The sequence below is a fragment of the Helianthus annuus genome, chromosome 16, assembly GCF_002127325.2.
Source record: "Helianthus annuus cultivar XRQ/B chromosome 16, HanXRQr2.0-SUNRISE, whole genome shotgun sequence".
NCBI classification, from domain to species: domain Eukaryota; kingdom Viridiplantae; phylum Streptophyta; class Magnoliopsida; order Asterales; family Asteraceae; genus Helianthus; species Helianthus annuus.
The window spans coordinates 103,349,388-103,369,600 of record NC_035448.2 but is presented as its reverse complement, the minus strand read 5'-3'; positions in this window follow the sequence as shown (position 1 = coordinate 103,369,600).

Sequence of the window (20,213 nt, the reverse complement as noted above, 5' to 3'; positions counted from 1 at the left end):
AAGTAGGTAAAGTAACATGAATAGTAGTACCTATGATGTTGAGCCTTGCACGTGGAGCGAAGCGTCGTTGTGGATCGTTGAGCACTGTACTGGTTATAGTCTGGTTTTAATAAAAACGTTTTCCCCATATTAAAACCAAGTTCTCTATAACCAATGGCTCTGATACCAATCTGTCACACCCCCAAAAATCCACACGCGGAATACCACCGCTTGGAGGCGTGACTGACCAGGATCAAGCCACCAATCATATTGAACATGTAAGTAATAAGTAAAAGTAAATGTAATTTAACCAAACCAATATGAAAGGTGTTCAAAACATAAATGCAATGTCAATGTTTAGCAGAAGCATAAAAATAGACCCAACATAAGTATGAATATGAAATGTCAAAATGTTTAATCAAAGCATTCATGATCCTTGTACACAACGACCGCGCCTCCCAGTGCAAGCTCCAAGTTACCTAACGGCCTGCAAGGCATGTAACAGAGAGTCAACAACTAGTTGAGCGAGTTCACAGTGAGTTGTTTAGTAATAGTGTTTCATATCGTAAAACATTTGTTTGTTTAGTAACCCATGTATTGTTATAATTACATCGCGGCCCTCCAGGCATGTTTGCGAAGATTAGTGGGGGTTTCCCATGTATTGTAGACTAGTTTTATTTGTATCGCGGCCCTCCAGGCATGTGTGCAAAGTTTAGTATCAGTATCGCGGCCATTCCAGGCATGTGTCCGAAGATCAGTATTAGTATCGCGGCCATTACATGCATGTGTGCGAAGAGTAGTGGGGGGCTTCCCCATGTATCACTAGTCTAGCAGTATCTATATGTGACCTTTCCCAACCGAGGTCAGTATATCATAATTCCCAACAACAATCGTAAATACAGACAATCATCCAATCCCATTCCCTACCCCGGGAATCCCATGCCTTAGTAAGAGTGTGAACTCACCTTGGTTTGCTCGGTATGCTAAGTTAAGTGCTCACAAATAATCAATCAAGTCCTATAGTATGCACGTACACTAAATCAGTTCAAGTTTATAAAGTTCCACATGAAACCGAAATCTCTAAGTGTACGGGATAGTTAACATCAAGTAGCACTTAAACATATAGTCACCTTCATATCATTCATGCTTCACATAATTGTCTTTCACAGTTTGTGCTAATGTGGTTATTAAATAACACAATTGTGAGTTATCAGTAACAACGAAATTAATAACTCAACAGGGTTTATAACATACAAGAATAATAAACTGACAGTGTAGTTAACTAACAGAGTTAACCAACAAATAAAGTTAACCACTTAACAACTTAACAGGAGTGTACATGCTTAGCAAAGTTCGTATATTTAACAGAGTTGACACTAACTGAACCAACAACAAACTCAGACTATACAAGCATCAAAAAGTCGGACCATATGTCCCTTATAAAAGTCGGACCAAACACCCCTTCTAAAAGTCGGACCAACCACCCCCTTATAAAAGTCTGACCATGTTTCTCCTTTCACAAAAATTCGGACCAAATCCCCCCACAAAACTCGGACCATACGTAATAATCAGAACTCGGATCATGCATATCAACCAAGAACTCGGACCATATATATAAGAATAACTCGGACCATATATATAAGCAAAAACTCGGACCATATATATAAGCAAAAACTCGGACCATATATATAAGCAAAAACTCGGACCTCAAGTCCCTGACAAATTCGGACCAAGTATTACTTATAAAAGTCGGACCATGTCTCTCTTTTACAAAGTCGGACCATGTGTTTCATTATCAAAAATTCGGACCTTTCATCATCATAAAGTTCGGACCATGCATCTTCCTAAACCTCAGATTTTGTGACTTCACAAAACCCTGACACAATCTTCGGACTAGCAATCAAGCAGTATTCAAAACCAAATCACAGTTTTTTTTTTCAATAGAACAGTTACGTTGCAGACTACGATCAAAACCCTAATCGCAGACATTGCCAGTGTTGTAATCTAATTAACAATCAAACAATTCTAACATATCAGGCATCTTAACATCAGGCAAGTGATTACAGAACTGATCCTAAACCATTTCACAACAATTAGAATCTTTAATAACCAGAGAGTCATTGTTTGGTGAACTAGGGTTTTGCATGAATCAAATAACCAATGATTAACAACAAACAATCATTAAACGTTTACCTTAGATTGATTCTAGATGGATTGGAAGATCAAGATTGATGCAAGAGAACTTGTGTAGCCAAGAATGATGAGAGAAATGATTGTAGAGAGAATGATTTGATGTGCCGTATGATTGAAATTGGTGAGAATGATTAGGGTTAAGGGGTTTTGTTTTATTTTCATCACCAAGTTCATGTATTTGTCAATCATTCGTAAAGTAATACATAACCATGCAACAATCACAATACACTTTATCAAATCACAACGTATACAGTTACAACGCAAACAAACTGTGTAAGTAAGCAACTAAACAAACAGTGAACATGCAATAAATGCGAAAGTGGAATCTCGGAAACTCGAGTTCTCACATTATCCCCAACTTGAAAGAAATTTCGTCCCGAAATTTAGCATGCGGTTACTGAGGAAGCTAGTTAAGTTGTATCGTTTACTGGTTTTCCTGGGGTGTCACAGCTTAGACTATAGACTAGGTCAATTTCTAAGACATCGACCCGGACTAGGTCGAACCTTGCCTAATTCCCTATAGTTATGGCTCTGATACCAATCTGTCACACCCCAACCGATGGCGGAATCATCGGAGTGCGGCACTAGGCGAATCAGATTGCTCAAGAGAATCCATAACAACTATATTGCGATAATATTTATTACACTCGTTATCCCATACTAACAAATAATATAATCACATAAGTCATCACAGATTTCTTGTCCTCTCGAACAATCCAAATCCGACAACCTAGATTTTAGGTGAGTTTCTAGACTTCCTAGCTTGATTTGATGTAGGCTTCAACTAGTCCTGCAACATACGTTAAAATAATGTCAATACAAAAGTATTGGCGAGTATACAGGTTTGATATGTAGTAGAATAATAGATTAAAAAGTGCTGCGAATTTCCATATACATAAACGTAATACACGACATATATACTCACAAAACTGATACTACCAGCTAAGTCCTCGATGCTCGACTCTTCGATGGCATAACTAGACCCCGTCGGGCGCAATAGTACTATACTTGTCGTGGTGGGACGTCACGAGTATAAGTCCTAGCATACATGCAACTAGCATCACGTATATCTATGCAAACAGTTATTCGCAAGTGATAAATTGACAATTTGAATCATTCGTTTGATAAGTTCGATTTATAAGGAACGTATGTTACACCAAAAATTCGATAAAAAGGGGTCAAGTATACTCACAGTGCGTATTTGGTTGGATTGACGGGATGATGCCTGAGAATGCCCTGATTTCAGACTGATTACATGAGTATTGGATTACGCGTTAAACGGTATCGGAATACACGAAATTGGACGAAAGTTAGATCGAAAGTTGGCCCATTCGGATAGGCCGTCCGATCGGATAGGCTGATCGATCGGATGGTCAACTCGATCGAGTGGGCTGCTCGATCGGCCAGCCCATCTGATCGGCTAGCCTGGCCGATCGGCTAGACCTCTTGGTCGACTGGGCCGCTCGATCGGCCAGCCTGTCCAGCTGTTTTTCGGCGATTTTCACGTGTTTTCGGTGGTTTGGTCGGGACGTTGTTGTGACGTGTTAAACAACTGAAATCCCATCAATTTCCGACCTGTTCTAACGGCCGAGAATCACCCCGTTCCATCAGGACTTGCCGTTCTTGACGGTTTTCCTTTGTTTAACCCGTACTTGGTGGTAGCATTGCTAGAAATCAGATCTTTGACCAACACATCACTAGGAATGAGTAGAAGGTCGGTCTAAGCTCTGGTTCTACCGTTTTTATGTATAGATCTGATGTGAAAACCTTGATTATTATTGCGGAATTTCTTAGATCTGAGTTGTTCTTGGTGGAATGCGGCCAACACTTGAATTCATAGGAACTTCATGATGACATCACTCTAGAACATCTCAAATCCATAACTTCTTGATTGGAAAACATAGATTTAGACGAGATTTGTGTAAAATCGCATGGAAACCATTCGGATCTGAGTTGTTCTTCATGGGATGACATCACCTTTGAAGAACTCCATGGTGACATCACCCTAGAACACTCTAAATCCGTTGATTTCACGGTTAAAAGTTGAGATTTGAAAGGTAGAATGATGAAGGAATGCATATAGATTAAGGAAGTACAAGATTTGAGTTAGAAACTTACGAGAATCGCGAGAAATCGGGAGATTAAGGGGCTGGAACGTCTTGGTCGAGTAGCAGCAGCAACAACAAGTGTTTGGGGTTAAAGGGGGGGTATTTATAGGCAAGGAAGGAGGGAAAGGAGGAAAGGTGGCCCGGATCGGTTGGCCCGTTCGGTCGGCCGGCCCAACCGATCGGCTGGCCTGTCCGAGCGGCCCAGCCGATCGGCTGGTCCGTTCGATTGGGTGGCCCAGCCGGTTGGCTGTCCAGTCTGATAGGCCGGCCCAGCCGATCTGCTGGCCCGTTCGATCGGGCGGCCCAGCCGTTCAGCTGGTCCGTTCGATTGACTGGCCCAGCCGTTTGGCTGGCCCGTCCGTACGGAAGCCTTTCGATCCTTGTTTTTGGTGCGTTTACGACTGTTTGGGCCATATTTTCATATATTTATATTATTATTAAATTATTTATCATAATTACTCACAAAAGGGTCGTATATACGTATCTATATAACCAATATTCGGTGCGGTGATCGATTTACGCGTGCCTTCGAGTGCGTTCTTCGATGTGATGTGCCACAATGATTATCGGGGCACTACTTGCTCGTGTTGCCGTCATCGTCACGATGGCTGGAGACATGGTACTCACCCGATAGTCTTTGTTAGCGTTGCTTATTTACGTTTTGACACCTCACGGTTATCGAGGAGGGTAGATTAAGCCCTCACTCAATCATCATCGTGAGTGTTATCATTTATGAAAATAGGTTTGTTATAGCGATAGAATATGCGTAATTATCCGATTATACTTCGATTTAGCGATATATCTGATATAGTTACATTATGATCCGAATCTCTGGTGCTAGGCGTAACGAGTATAGCGAGTAGTAACAACGCATGAAAGTGCGGGTTGTTACACACATGTATACTGAATAGATGATAAACAAGCCGCGCACTTCCGTATTGGACTATAAACTGTTTAGGCCACACACCACATGTTATATTTTGGGCTGCCTGACTTACTGTTTAACTGTTGTGCTGGTTGTATAAAACTGTATGAGGTCCGTATGTGTAACATGATACTTGTATGAATACCTGCATGAATACGTGAATACTTGTATACAAATTTAATTAGACATGGTAGCTATAATAGGACGTGGTTGACCAAAGTTGTTTTGACAACTAAATAACCTGTCTAGCAAACCAAGGTGAGTTCACACACTTTACTAAAAGCATGTGTTCCCGGTGGTTGGGAAATGGAACAAACGACACTTTCCAAGGTTTGGGATTGCTTACTATTCCTGGTTTGGAATACGGTTAATTACTATTTATATTTCATGAACAAGTGTACTAAACGAAACTCTATCACGAAGTCCCCACTTTCTATGCCGATTAGTTGTCGGTGCCTGGCGAACGGGATATTAGTTTATAGCGCTATTTTGGTTTCACCAACCTCACATCGCGCCTAGATAGGATTGGTAGTGAGCTAATAGGCCTTGGCAAACCGTCAATGATGATAGACATTGACAAACATGGCAACAATGGAACAACAGGTCGCAAGGTATTCGGTATTACGTAGTTTAGTAGCTTACATATGGAGTAGCTTCCCATGGCATGATATAAATGAGTAACTTAACAAACACAAGTTTATGGAATTTAAAACTGGACAAAACCGTGAACTCACCAACTTTATGTTGACACCCTACTGCATGCTTTGCAGGTACTCAGTGATGGTTTAGGAGCTTGCAGCTGGGGAGTGTAGGGACCGCATGAACCCGTGTTGGGTTTTCTATTAATAATTGTGAACTTTAAACTACTGTTTTAAACTGTTAACTTATGCTTCCGATGTTGACTTTAATTATTATGTTAAACTATGAACTTGGGACTTTGGTCACTAATCGTATTAGTTATGATAAAACTGTTTTATTATTATATTGTTCAATATCGGTATGATCCTGGTCAGTCACACGCCTCGCGGTAGTACTCCGCAAGTGGAAATTGAGGGTGTGACATTTGAAGTGAAGAATAGATTATGCAAAGTACACAATCTAGAGAGAGAAAAGAAAATGTGGAGTGTAAAATCCGAGTCAAGGTGTTTTATAATTTATAGAAGAATGGATCTTCTGTAAGAAGAAACCTTTGACCCTTGATTCGTGACTACAGTGGAGGACTTACCCATTTTGGTTAATGGAATGCTTTTGATTTGCGGATAATAGAGTATGTTCTCCCACATGCGTTGAATGCTGCTGGATGGGAGAGTCCACATGTAAAGCTTGATGTGACTGATCACTACCTTGTTCCTTTTGCTGCTTATGACAACTACTCACTTTCGAACCCTTTTGGCTTTCAACCTTTTAAGCTATATTGTACTTTGACCAGTTTATTAAGCTTTGAGATACCCACGTCATCAGCCCCCCAAGTCAAAGGTATTTGGGGTGTAAGCTTGAATGCTTCTGACTTTTGAACAACATTTTTATGGCTCAAAGGTTTCAAGGCTTGAAGGGTTACAGCTTCAGGGTTATGGGCGGTAGAACTTCTAGATTTGAATTTTGAAGCGACAGTTGATGTGACTAATGGCAGTTTTGTAGGCGGCGGTTTTTATTTTCTCCCTAGGTGTAATAATAACCGCTAGGTATTAATTATATCCTTTATTTCTTTTATTCAAATCAAAACTGCCTCATATTTTTATCTCTCTTCAACAAAAGTCCCTTCAATTACTCTGCCTATCTACCAGGTTAGTTCTTCATTCCTTCTTTTTCTTTGGTTTTCTTTGATTATCCTTCCGAGCCATGGGTGCTAAGAAGGATATGGGGCTTAGAAATTCCCGGCTTACACAAGAGGAAGTTGATGCCTTTTGTGAAGAATGGGGTATCGATTCGTCCTTTAATCCGGTGGCTCCAGGCTTAGATAAATCGACCGATCAATGTCCCCCAGGCTTTATTGCTCTTTGTTGTCATCATTTTGTATTTTCCAACCTCCATTACCCGTTTACCATCTTTGTTCTTAACTTGTTAGAGTATTATCGAATTTCTTTTGGGCAAATACACCCTCATGGGTTTTCTAGGGTTTTACATTTTGAGATTTTGTGTCGAGCACTAGGTTATGACCCATCATCATTGATGTTCCAACGATTTTTTCGCTTGGCTAAAAGCTGTGATTGGTTTACTTATGAAACACCCCATATTGATGTTTGTTTGATTTCGTCTCCTGTAACCACTCTCGGTTCCTAGAAGGACCGATTTTTCTAGGTTTCAGAGTCGATTGTTACCTTTAAACTCGTTTGGAGGCATCCTGATGCCGTTTTAAATGAACTTGAACCCTCCGAATCTAAGTTAGATGGTTGGAAGTTAAAAGCCCTTAGGGAATGTCCTTCACGGCTTCATCCTTTCCCTGAACATCTTTTAGTTTTGACTGATGTGAGTGTCTTGTGGGATAAGCCATGTCGAGAACCTGTGCATATGAGGATGATCAGGGTATGATGTTTTGCTTTCCTCTTTTCTGTTTTCTTGCATGTTCATAATTTTCTTATGTCTTTGTTCATCTGTTATAGTTATGTCTGCTTTGGATTTTATCAAGTCAGATGACACTTCCGATGTTGTTCTTGGAGATGCTGAAGCTATAGAAGGGGAGGATGCTGGTGGTAAATATGTTAATGTTCCAAATGTGAAGGGTTTCACCAAGGCTGGTTCTTCCAAGCCTTCTACCCGCCGTTCAAGTTGCCATTTGTTGAAATTACCAAACCAATCTTCTGCTTCTGAACCAGTTGACCTTAGTGATGATGCTGATGTTTCAGATGACCAGGAAGTTGAAGCTTAGGGAAAATTGAAGAAGGGTAAGGAGCTGCCCTTGGTGGTTGGTAAGAAGGGAAAGTCTGAGGGTAAAAAGGTTGTTGTTTCTACTGTAAAGGGTTCTCCGGGGAAGAGTAGGGAAGGTTCAACGGATCTCAACCCCAGGGATATGTATGTTCCCGATTGGAGTGTTAAGATTGGGGACAACTTCAGGTCTTCACCTGTTTGTGAAGATGTTTTAACCCACTTTGCCCCTCCAATGGTTTGGGTTTCTTTGTCAGCGATGGATTATGATTCAATGATTTCCCACATGTTGATGAGTGCTTGTAATTTTGCTTCCATGCTTCCTGAGGGGGTGTCTCATTTTCGTAAGAGGACACATGAGTATGAAGAGTTTTCAAAGAAGAGAGATAAGATGAAGGCTTCGATGGCAGCCTTCAAGAAGGAAAATGAGGGTTCTGCTGAGAAGGAGAAGACTTTACTGTCGAAGGTTGCTGATCTCACCTCTAAGCATGAGGTTGATATGAATGAGTTGAGGAAGTGTTTAGAGGCGGACAAGTTGCAAGTCAAAGCTTATAGGGAGGCCTTGGACGTTCAGAGGAAAGCCTTCCTGGAGGAGAAAGAAGGTTGAAGGCTTCCCTTACCCAAGCGACCATCGACAACCAGTGGCTCATTGAACATAGATTCCAGCAGGTGGTTACTTACCTTCTGCATTCCACCGAGTTTAACTCGGCCCTAGGTGATGTGTATACCAAACTTCTTAACCATGGAAAATACCTGGGATTTGTTGCTGGTTACAAGGCTCACGAGTCCGGGCAGCCTTAAAAAAATCTTCCTTCTTCCAACGTCAAGCTTTTAATGTCTTCAAGGAATCCGTTCTCAAGATGGAACGATTGACTTACCCTTATGTGGGTGAGCTCTCTAACTGCTTTGGTAAGCCTCTTTCTGTGTTGCAGGAGTTGAAACCCTCTGGTCTCAATGAGGTCGTGTGTGCTGAAGTGTTAAAATCTATGTCCAAGAAGTGTTCTCACTCTATTGATAGCGGGGAGACCTTCTCAGATGGTGCTGAGGGTTCTAGAGAGACAAGCCTTGAAGCTTCAGAGATAGCAGGTGCTGCTCGGAAGAAAACTAAGAAGGTGAAGAAGGCCAAGAAGGCTAAGGCAGGTGATGCAGGAGTGAAAGATGGTGGAGCTTCAAAACCTACTTCTTCTGATGTTACTCCTTGAACAATTTATTCGTAGCTTTCTTAGCAAGTTTAAACAAGGTTATGTTAAGGTTTTTAAACATTTTTTTCATTTGGGGAAGCGTTTAGGTCCCTTAGGTGGTTGCAACCTTCAAGGCTTATGAACAATTTGTAGGTTAATGGCCTTCATGGCCCTATGGTATGTTTAAAACTTTATGTTTGTGTTATTTTGTTCCGTTGTCCCCTTGTGTTTTAGTAACTTTGTGATTGCCTTTGTTTTTGGTTATGCATCTTTTGCTACTTATACCTTGAAGGGTTCAGTGCTGCAGTCACTTAGCCTTAAAGTATTTTTAAACAAGAAGACACATTGCCTATCCTATTTATGACACTAGTTGGTGTCTTTTTATTTCGTAAGCCGTTGTTGAGGCTTAAGGAATAGTTGGTGTAGGCTGTTCAGACCTGTCTATGAGACATGTTAAAGATTTATCTAAGTCCCATGGAGTTGTATTGATTTAGGAACTCAGCCCTTATATAGGTTCATTTAACCCTTGAACCCATTGAGTGATACGGCCTGGGAGCTCATCCCCTTACATGGCCCCTGTCATGGAGTTTTTTGCTAGGTTCTCAACCTGATTATAGGATACACAGACAAGTTTTGGTAAAAAATGTCATCATTCATTCATTCATTGAAAGGTGCTTCAATTACAAGGGAAAGATAGAATAATTTTTTAACACTAAAGACATTTTGTCTACACATGGAACCTTTTAAGGTTTTTGCCATTCTAATTGCGAGGAAGCTTTTTGCCTTGTGCATTGGCTACCTTGTATGACCCTCCTTTGTGAGCTTCAAGAATGGTGTATGGTCCTTCCCATTTAGGACTAAGTTTGCCTTGATTCTCTTTCTTGCTTGCTTCATTGTTTCGAAGAACCAAGTCCTTAGGCTAAAATCGTTCGTGTTTCACCCGCGTGTTGTAGTAAGATTCCAATTTTGCTTGTATTTGGCTTCACTTATAGCAGTTTGGTCACGAGCTTCTTCTAGGAGATCCAGGTTCAACATGGTTTCCGTCTTGTTTAACTCAAGGTCGACGTTGAACGTTCGTTGTGTGGTAACTCCTATCTCCGTTGGGATGACAACATCCGATCCAAACACTAAGCTCTAAGGTGTTTTCTGGTGACTTGTTCTTTCGGTTTTTCGGATTGCCCATAAGACGCTGGGAAGTTCTTCGAGCCAATTGTTACCATGTATTCCCATCCTAGCTTTTATCCCTTCCACGATGCTTCGAATTATTCTGTCAACCTAGGCATTCGACTGAGGATAGGCAATCGAGCTGAACACTTATGTTATCCGGAATTCTTTGCACCATGAGCTGAAAGGCTTCTCAACAAATTGTTTTTCATTATCTATGACCAGCACCCCTGGAAGCCCGAAGCGGCAAATTATGTTTTCCTACACGAAATCGATGACTTGATTTCCTGAGATCTTTCCCAATGGCTTGACTTCCGGCCATTTTGTGAAGTAATCCACAGCTACTAATAAAAATTTGACTCCCCGCTTGGCTGGTGGGAATGGACCAACAATCTCCATTCCCCACTTGTGAAATGGCCAAACTGAGGATATGGGAACAAGATCATGTTTGGGGCTTTTAGGTACTGAGGCATGTAGCTGACACGCTTCACACTTTCATAATTGTTCAAAAATATCTTGATACATAGTAGGCCAAAAGTATCCAAGGTTCATCATTTTTGAAACTACCGACCTTGGGCCATAATGAGCCCCACATATTGCCTCGTGGACTTCCTTGACCAGATACTGGCTCTGTTCTAGGCCAACACATCGGAGTAGTGGTGCGAGGTAACCTCTTATGTAAAGGATTTCTCCTTGCAACACATATTGCCTTGATTTGATGCGAACCCTTTCAGCCTATGTCTGATCATCAGGCAACTCACCATTTCGTAAGAATTTGATAATATAAGTCATCCAGTTTGGCCCTTCTTTGGTGATTTCGTCTTGAACTTCAAGTTCTTGAATAGATGGTGCTTTCAACACCTTAACTAGTACCTTCTTGGTGAGATGAGCGAATGTAAGGGGTGCAAGCTTGCCTAGTGCATCAGCCTTCTTGTTTTGAGATCTTGAAACCTGTTTGATAGCACATGCTTGAAACATACTCATGAGTTCCTTCATTTCTCTCTGTACCTCTTCATGTTGGGCTCTTTTGTTGTGTAGTTGTCATTCACTTGGCTTGAAACGAGTAGGGAGTCTGTGAAGACTTGAAGCTTTTCAACACGCATTTCCTTGGCCAGCTTGAGCCCAATAATCAATGCTTCATACTCAGCTTCATTATTAGTTGTCTAAAATTCAAGCCGAAGAGCATATGTAAATTCTAACCCTTTAGAGTTGATTAAGACTAGTCCAGCCCCTGACCCTTCAATGCTGGAAGCTCGGTCGGTAAAAAGCTTCCAGGTATCGGGGTAAGAATATTCAACAGAAGTGGTGTTAACTTCCGTTGTGGCTTCTTTGGGAACTTTATAGATAAAATCGCCCAGGATTTGAGCCTTCACGGCCTTTCTTGGAACGTAGGTGATGTTATGTTCACCTAGTTCTATGGCCCATTTGGCTAGCCATCCGGAAGTTTCTGGTTTTTCAAGCACACTCTTGATGGGTTGGTCAGTGACCACTTGTATAGGGTGTGCTTGAAAATATCTTCGAAGCCTTCTAGCCGTCTTGACTAGGGCTAGGGCTAGTTTTTCCAAAGGAGGATACTTGATCTCTACTAACTTTAGTGTTTTACTGAAGAAGCCTGAACCTTGTTTCGTTCAATGGTCAGAACCACACTTATAGCTTCCTTAGCAACTAAAAGATAGACAGAGATCAGTTCTCCTATTTTTGGGGTAGCAATGTCTGGGAGTGAAACCAAGTGTTGCTTCATTTGGTTGAAGGCTTCCTCTGCTTCTTCAGTCCATCAGGAGTCTTTCTTGTTGGTGCACCCCTGGAGGGTTTTAAAGAAAGTTAGGGACTTCTCTGCCAACTTTGACCTGAAACGCTTCAAGGCTGCAAGCTTTCCGCTTCTTTTTTGCTTTGTGGGGCTTTCATGTCAAGGATGGCTTTGACCTTATTGGGATTGGCTTTGATGCTTTGCTTTCCCACAATGTGCCCCAGAAACTTGCCTTCTTCGAAACCAAACAAACACTTGACCGGATTAAGCTTCATTTTAATCTTTCTCAGGATCCGGAAAGTTTCTTGTATGCCATCAAGCATTTGACCTTTTGCCTTGCTCTTAATTACCAAATCATCAACGTAGGCCTCCTTGTTCCTGCCAATTTTCCCGGCGAACGCTTTGTCCACTAGACGTTGATAAGTGGCACCTGCATTTTTTAAACCAAAAGGCATTTTCTAGTAACAGAATATACCTTTATCGGTGTGGAATGCAGTTTTCTCTTCGTCTTCTTTTTCATTTGGATCTTATGGTAACCCTTGTAGGTATCCAGGAAGCACTTGAATGGGAAGCCTATGAGCGAGTCAACTTTAAGGTCTATTTCAGGTAACGGGTAGCACTCCTTTGGGCATGCTTTATTTAGGTCTTTGAAGTCAATGCACATTCTCCAGGACCCATCAGGTTTGCGAACCATTACTGGATTGGCTATCCAAGAATGGTATTTGACTTCTTAGAGGATTTCGGCTTGAACAAGCCCTTCAACCTCCTGACAGGCTGCAAGGCTTCTGTTTAGGGCCAGGCTTCTCTTTTTTTAGACAATGGGTTTCACATCAGGGGGAATCTTAAGCTCATGTTCAGCAATGTTTTAGGGATACCAGTCATGTCTTTAGGACACCATGTAAAGATGTCAATGTTGTGTAAGAGCAGTTTTTTGAGATAGGAGGGAGTGTCCTCAGTAAGGTTGGTATTTACCCTTATCCTTTGTTGAGGATATTTTTGGTTTATAATCCATCCTTGCTCATCTTCTTTATTCTTCTTTGAACTCTCTCCTTCAACCAAAAAAGCTTCTTGGGTAGGTTGAAGGGCTACTATCCCCCTTTCAGTAGGAAACTTCACAGTGCCTTGACCAACTGAAACTGCCATCTCGAACACACTCTGCCATGGCCTTCCTATGATAACATCATAGTTGGAGGGAATGTTGATTACCACTGTTGGTGCATAATGTCTAAAGCCTGCGTCTTTGTAAAGTTAGATTAACGTATATGGTCTAGATAGGTTATTGTGTAATAGTTCAGGGGTTGAAAATGTAATTATACAAAAGTTTGTATGCTGGATCGCTTTTGTGACACTTGTCCACAAAAGCGAGCCAAGCTGGATCGCTTATGTGGACATGTCACATAAGCGGTTCCAGTCTACTATATATACCCCTGTGTAGTTTTCATTTGTAACGTTGTCCTGGATTGTACGTCGAACTGTTGACCTTCTGGCAATCGTTATCAAGTGAAAGTAAAAGTGTTTAAAGTGAAGACCTGTCTGTTTTCTACTCATTTCTGTACCGTACATCTTAGTATCATGCTTGAATGTGTTTCCGCCACATTTTTAGCAGGCTCTAGCTTAGATTGACTCCTCAGTGAGATCATACTCGATCCTACAATTGGTATCAGAGCCAGTTGTAAGCTAGTTGCCAGATACGAGGTAGTTTTCTGAGACATTTTCAGAACTGGACTGATTTAGCGGTGAAAATGACCTGAATTTTGGACAGTAGGTACAAAACACAGTAATTGTAAACCCTTGAAAGTTTCGGACAAAAATTCGGATTAAAAGTTGGTCAAAAACACTCGTAAAGTTTGGACTGCTCTGACGTCAGCCTTGAACCGCTTTTCTAGACCGCCTATTCATACAAATTTCCTTGAACCGCTTTTCAGGACCGCTTATTCATACACTGTGAATCGCTCCAAATGGCTGTTTTGGGTGTTGGATCGTTCTTCTGAACCGCTTTTCAGGCACTTCTGGATCGCTTATTGGTCAATCTTGGATCGCTTTTCAGGCACTTCTGGATCGCTTATTGGTCAATCTTGGATCGCTTTTCAGGCACCTCTGGATCGCTTATTGGTCAATCTTGGATCGCTTTTCAAGCAATCTTGGATCGCTTATTGGGTTATTCTGGATCGCTCTTAGTGCAAAGTTTCTGGATCGCTTTTAGTGCAAATTTTGGATCGCTTATTGTGCAATCTCTGAATCGCTTTTAGTGCAAAGTTCTTGGATCGCTTATTGTGTCTGTGTTTGAAAATTTTTCGAAAAATCAGAAAATGGATAGTCAAGACTTCTACAACATGTTTTCAGGTGTAAGTGCTACTCAAGGCCAAACCAACATTTTGCAGAATGTAAATCTTGAAAATGAATTGGGCACGATGCAGAAACCTCCAAAATTAATGAGTTTAGACGAATACTCGGGATGGTCAGTTAGGTTTAAGAACTGGGTGCAAGCCAATCATTTGGAGAGTTGGATCAAGATTGAAAGAGAATATGTAGCTCCAGAAGACGGGGTGGGGGGTAAGAAATCAATTGCAAGCTTAACAGATATAGAGCAGGTAGAATTTAAGACTGAGAAGAAAATGATTAGCATCCTGCAGCAAGCTATAAAAGAAGATATCCTAGTGCTTTTACAGCATAAAGATACCTCTGCATCGATATGGTATTCACTGGAGAAAAAGTTCAATGGTATGGGTCGATGATGAAGAGCAAAACAGCGTTGCTAAAAAAGGAGTTCGATATATTTACTGGGATAAAAGGTGAATCAACGAAACAGCTGATCGAACGATATTGTCATTTAGTGTTGGAGATGAGACGTTTGAATGTTGTAAAAACAAACGAAGAATGGATTGATAAGCTTTGCGATGCTCTTCCTTACGATGAGTGGGGTACATACTTAATGATGCTGAAGAATAGTACTGATTTTATCACTTACAGCTTGAGTGATTTTATTGAAAAGATAGAGGCGCATGAACTAGAGTTAGTGAAGATTAAGAAAATGAATTCAACAAACATACCTCAAGATGTCTCATTGTACTTCAAGAGCAGTCCTGCAATGACAAACATTCAAAGTCCAAAAATTCATACGGGTTTTAGTGCAGATAGTAGTTCTCCTGTTACTCCGAACGCATATCAGACAAATCAAACTACAAAATTTGCAAGTTATGAGCCGAACGCAAAAGCTTCAGATAATTCTCCTCAAAGTTCAAGTGGATCGAATCAACAAACAGTCGTGACTGGAGTGCATTGTAATATAGCAATCAACATCAAAAATGGTAATGAGATTACTGAAACTGTAGCAAAACAACATATTGCTTTATTGGGATCGGTCTTGGAGGCGTATGAAGGGTTGGTTGCGGGCAAGATCGGAAATCCTGACATGACCAAAGAGGATTACGATCAAATAGACCCGGAGGAGCTGGAATTGATCGATATCAAGTGGGGAATGGCAAGTTTGGTACGGAGAGCTCAGCGTTTTATGGAGATCACGGGAAGGAATAGTTTGTCAGGACCGGATCAGAAGCTGGGGTTTGACAAAAGCAAAGTCACCTGCTTCAAATGTAAAGAAAAAGGTCATTTTAAGAGGGAATGTCCTAATCGTGAAGTCAAGAATCATCAGAATCCATTCACCAACGATTACTACAAGCAAGCTATATATCATCGTCCAAACCAACAGCCTGCAGTTCAAAGACCTCAGATCGAAAACAAACCTGAGAAAGCGTTGATAGTAAATCAGGATGATGAAGAAGCTGCATCCGGATTTAGTTGGGATAAGTTCATTCCTGGAAAAGATGATCAAGCGATGATGGCTAAAGTGACAGAGATTACCGAGTCAGATGCTGAGCAGGAAGTCGTAGTTTCTGAAGATGGTGATGGAAAAGCTGCTGATGTTGCTTATTCTGATTCTGAGGTGGTTGAAGAAACAGTTACTGAGAATGTTGAGTCTGTTCCTGAGATTGGGAGTGAAGTAGTTGTTGAAAGCGTTAATCAAGAAATTCTGAAAACTTTTACCGAAGATTCCGTGAAAGATTCTGCTAAAGCTGAAGAAGTTGTATCTGATGATCTTAGTTTCGGATATCAAAGGGAGGAATTTATTTACACTATGAAATCTATCTTCTCTCCTAATGTGTTTGATACTTTTGCAGATTTCTTCGAAGACCCAAGAACTGGTACATGTCCGAGATTCGAAGCAAAGAAAGATGAAGTTGTGGAGATAATCGACGTGTCAAAAGAGATGACGAAGGAAGATCTGAAGGAGATAGCAGATAAAGCGCTTATGAGCAAACTGAAAGAGGTAGACTCAGTTGTTCCAGAGTCAGTTAACAAAGAGTCTGGTTTAGAGGAAACTGAAGCTGTTGAAATCAGCAAGGTCAAAGTGTCTGAGTCAGAGTCAATTCCAGTCGGTAACATGGTTTGTGAGAATGAGGCTTTAGGTGAAAAAGTTCCGATTCTTGATACACCGTGTCAACGTTGTTCACAAACGTGCATGGAGTGTCTTGTGAAAGACACTATGTATCAAGACTTGAAACAACATGCTGATATGATGAAATTTGATTTAGAACAATTAAAAGAAGCCTATGACACTTTATCTAGGTCGATTAAAATCATACAAAAAGAAAGTTTTGAAAATGACAAAGCAACAAAGCTGGCTCAATCAACGTTATTCGATAAACAGAAAGAAGTAAACTTTCATTTGGATACAATCGCATCTTTGCGAAAACAGCTTGAGTTGACGAAAATAGAAAACGATAGAATTGATAAGAAACTGATGAGTTATGTGGCATCATCTTATGTCTTAGAGCAAATAGTACCACAACAGCCACATGCTAAACCCGCCTTTAACAGCGTTCCACCCCCAATGTGGAATCATTACACACAGAAATATCCAGATGGGGTGGAAGCGGCTTTAAATATAAAACTGAAAACAATTGAGAATGATTTACCTGATAACATAGATATCACTTTCAGTGCATCTGACATTGATAACTCATCTCAGGTTGTCAAAAATGTTATTGATCAGGTGTTGGACGATGTTAGTGAAAAATCTGAACAGACAAAATCTGTGGAGTCCGGGAGTGAGTCTGAGGAAGACGGAAATTTTTTAGACCGTTATTTGACAAACCAGGATAAAAGTACGGATGATGATTCGATTATGGTAGCCTATACTATGATTGGATCGGACAAGCTTTATTCCAACACGGAGTGTCCAATTCAGAGTGTTAAGTTTGAGTCTGTTCAGAAATTGTTTAAGATGGTCGAGTTGAGCGTAAATGAGTTAAAGAAAAGTGATTTCTTTGCAAAACTGAACAAGTCAGTTGGATCGTCATGCTCTACTAATCTAGAAAAAGTAGAGGGGGTGGGTAAAGGCAAAAACAGAGATAACAAATTAAAGAACAAAGGTATTGGATTCGAGAAAAGGATGGCTAAACAGGTGGTAAAGCCGAAAGAGAGAATTGATGATGTTTTTGTTTGTGGTCCGAGTACTAAGATCGAAAAGGAGTATATTTTTAGTCAAAAGGCCGTGGAAGACTTCAATGCAGCGCAAAAGCTGAAAGCAGAAACTGTGAGTAGCACATTTGTCGAATATGACAAACGTGTATGCTATCGCTGCAATGAAGTCGGCCACATGGCAAAGCAGTGTAAAAAGGTGTTTGAGAAACCGGTTGTGGTAAAAACTGTTGCTAAAAAGGTTGTTGAGAAACCGAAGGTTGAAAAACCTAAGGTTGAAAACAACAAATTTTCAAAACAATGCATTCAAAAACCTCGACCAAAATCACCGATTGTTACAAAAGATAAGCAAGTGATGGTTTCGCCGATCCGAATTCTCAAACGAGGTGAAAGGTTGAAGTCGGAGGACAGGCCAAAATCGACCTTCGAAATTGGCAAGTCCTCTAAACCCCCTAAGACTTCGACAATTTACTTTAAAGAGAAAACTTTTGAAAAACAATCATGGATCGCAAAACCTAAACCATCTAATGAGATTAAAAAGATGGAAACCGAGTTGAAAAATGAATCACAATGTGTGAAAGATGATGTGGGTAAATGTGAATTTGAACTCGATAAGTTCATGTCGGAATTTCCAAAATTGCATAACAAAGTAAAACAAGATAAGAAGAAAGTTGAGTCAAATGTTACATTTAGTTTTCCTAAAACAAATGAAAAATGTGATGTGATTTTTGGTACTGTGTCAGAGGTTAAAAAATCGTGGGTATCATTGTTTAACTAATGTGTTAGTGGTTTGATTGCAGGAGTTGCCCAAGTCAGTGCTCTCTCGATGGATTATGGATAGCGGTGCTTCGCGGCATATGACAGGATCCTTAGCTTTATTATATGATGTGAAAGCAATTAATGGAAGCTATGTGGGTTTTGCCGGCAATCAAGGTGGAAGGATAGTTGGTCAAGGAATGCTCACCAATGGCATTATTTCGTTTGATAAAGTCAATTATATAGTTGAGCTGACCAACAACTTGTTGAGTATATCGCAAATCTGCGATAAAGATTTTAGTGTTCACTTTACTAAAACTGAATGTTTGGTCTTAAAACCAGGGTTTAAAGTCCCTGATGAGTTAGTTTTGTTGCGCGCACCTAGGGTCAATGATCTGTATATCTTAGATATGAGCGCTGCAACATCAATAACTCCTCAAAAACAGTGTTTTGTAACAAAAGCCAAAGCAACCGAAAAAGACTCAATTATGTGGCACAGAAAGATGGGCCACATACATATTAGAAAAATGAACTTTCTTGTGCATAACGATTTGGTAGAAGGAGTTAATGTTAAAAACTTTCAGTTACCTGATGATTGTGTTGCTTGTAAGAAAGGAAAACAGGTACGAAAATCTCATCCGACAAAGATGCTCAATTCCATCCGGTTACCTCTCGAGAGATTGCATATGGATCTCTTTAGGCCGGTCAACGTAAAAAGCATCAGTGGAGATTCTTACTGTCTGGTGGTTACGGATGATTACACAAGGTTTTCATGGGTAATTTGCTTGGAGAAGAAGGATGAGACGTTCGAGGCGTTAATGGTTTTGTTCAAGAAAATGGAGACAGTGTACAAGTTGCCGATCAGAAGAATTAGAAGTGATAACGGAACTGAGTTCAAAAACAACAAAATGTACGAATTCTGCAACGAAAAAGGGATTCTTCACGAGTTTAGTGCGCCATATACTCCACAACAGAACGGCGTGGCTGAAAGAAAGAATAGAACCCTGATCGAGACTGCACGTACGATGTTGGCTGACTCAAAGCTTCCAATCTTTTTCTGGAGTGAAGCAGTATCCGCAGCTTGCTATACGTTGAATAGAGTGTTGACAGTGAAGAAGTACAAAAAGACATGTTTCGAGTTGTTGCATCGTTATAAGCCAAATCTTGAGTTCTTGGAACCTTTTGGCTCTCCATGTACGTTCATCGATGTTGATGGAAAATTCGGAGCAAAAGCAAACGAAGGATTTTTCGTAGGATACGCCAGCCCATTGAAGAGGGTGTTTGTACCATGTCTGGGGAAGGTAATTCAGGTTCTTCATGTGGATTGTCAAAAGCATACACCGTCACAACAACTTCCCGGACAAAGATTCCTGTTTGACTACGATAAACTCTGGGAATCGTTTCATCTACCGTCCGAGCCGAGTGAGGAGGAAATTGCTCTCATGTACCTGTATCAACAGAGTCAGTTACAAGAGCCACAATCTAGAACGATAGAAGTTCCTATGCCCACCGTGGGTACTCACGATGATGAAGCAGGACCGAGTGGAACCGTTCACATCCCGCCTGAGGAACCAGAGGAACCAGCTCCATCATTTGAGGTTTCTGACGACTCAGAGGAGGAACCCGCTCCTACCTATGACGAGGAACCAAATGAGATTGCAGAGGAGACTGTTGATCAAATCGTTGATCCTGATATTTCAAATCTGGATTCGGAAGTTGTGGTGCCAGATACTGTGATGCCGAGGACACTGTCTTACCATCCATCAGAACAGATTATTGGCGACCTACAGAGCGGTGTTAAGACGAGACACCAGATT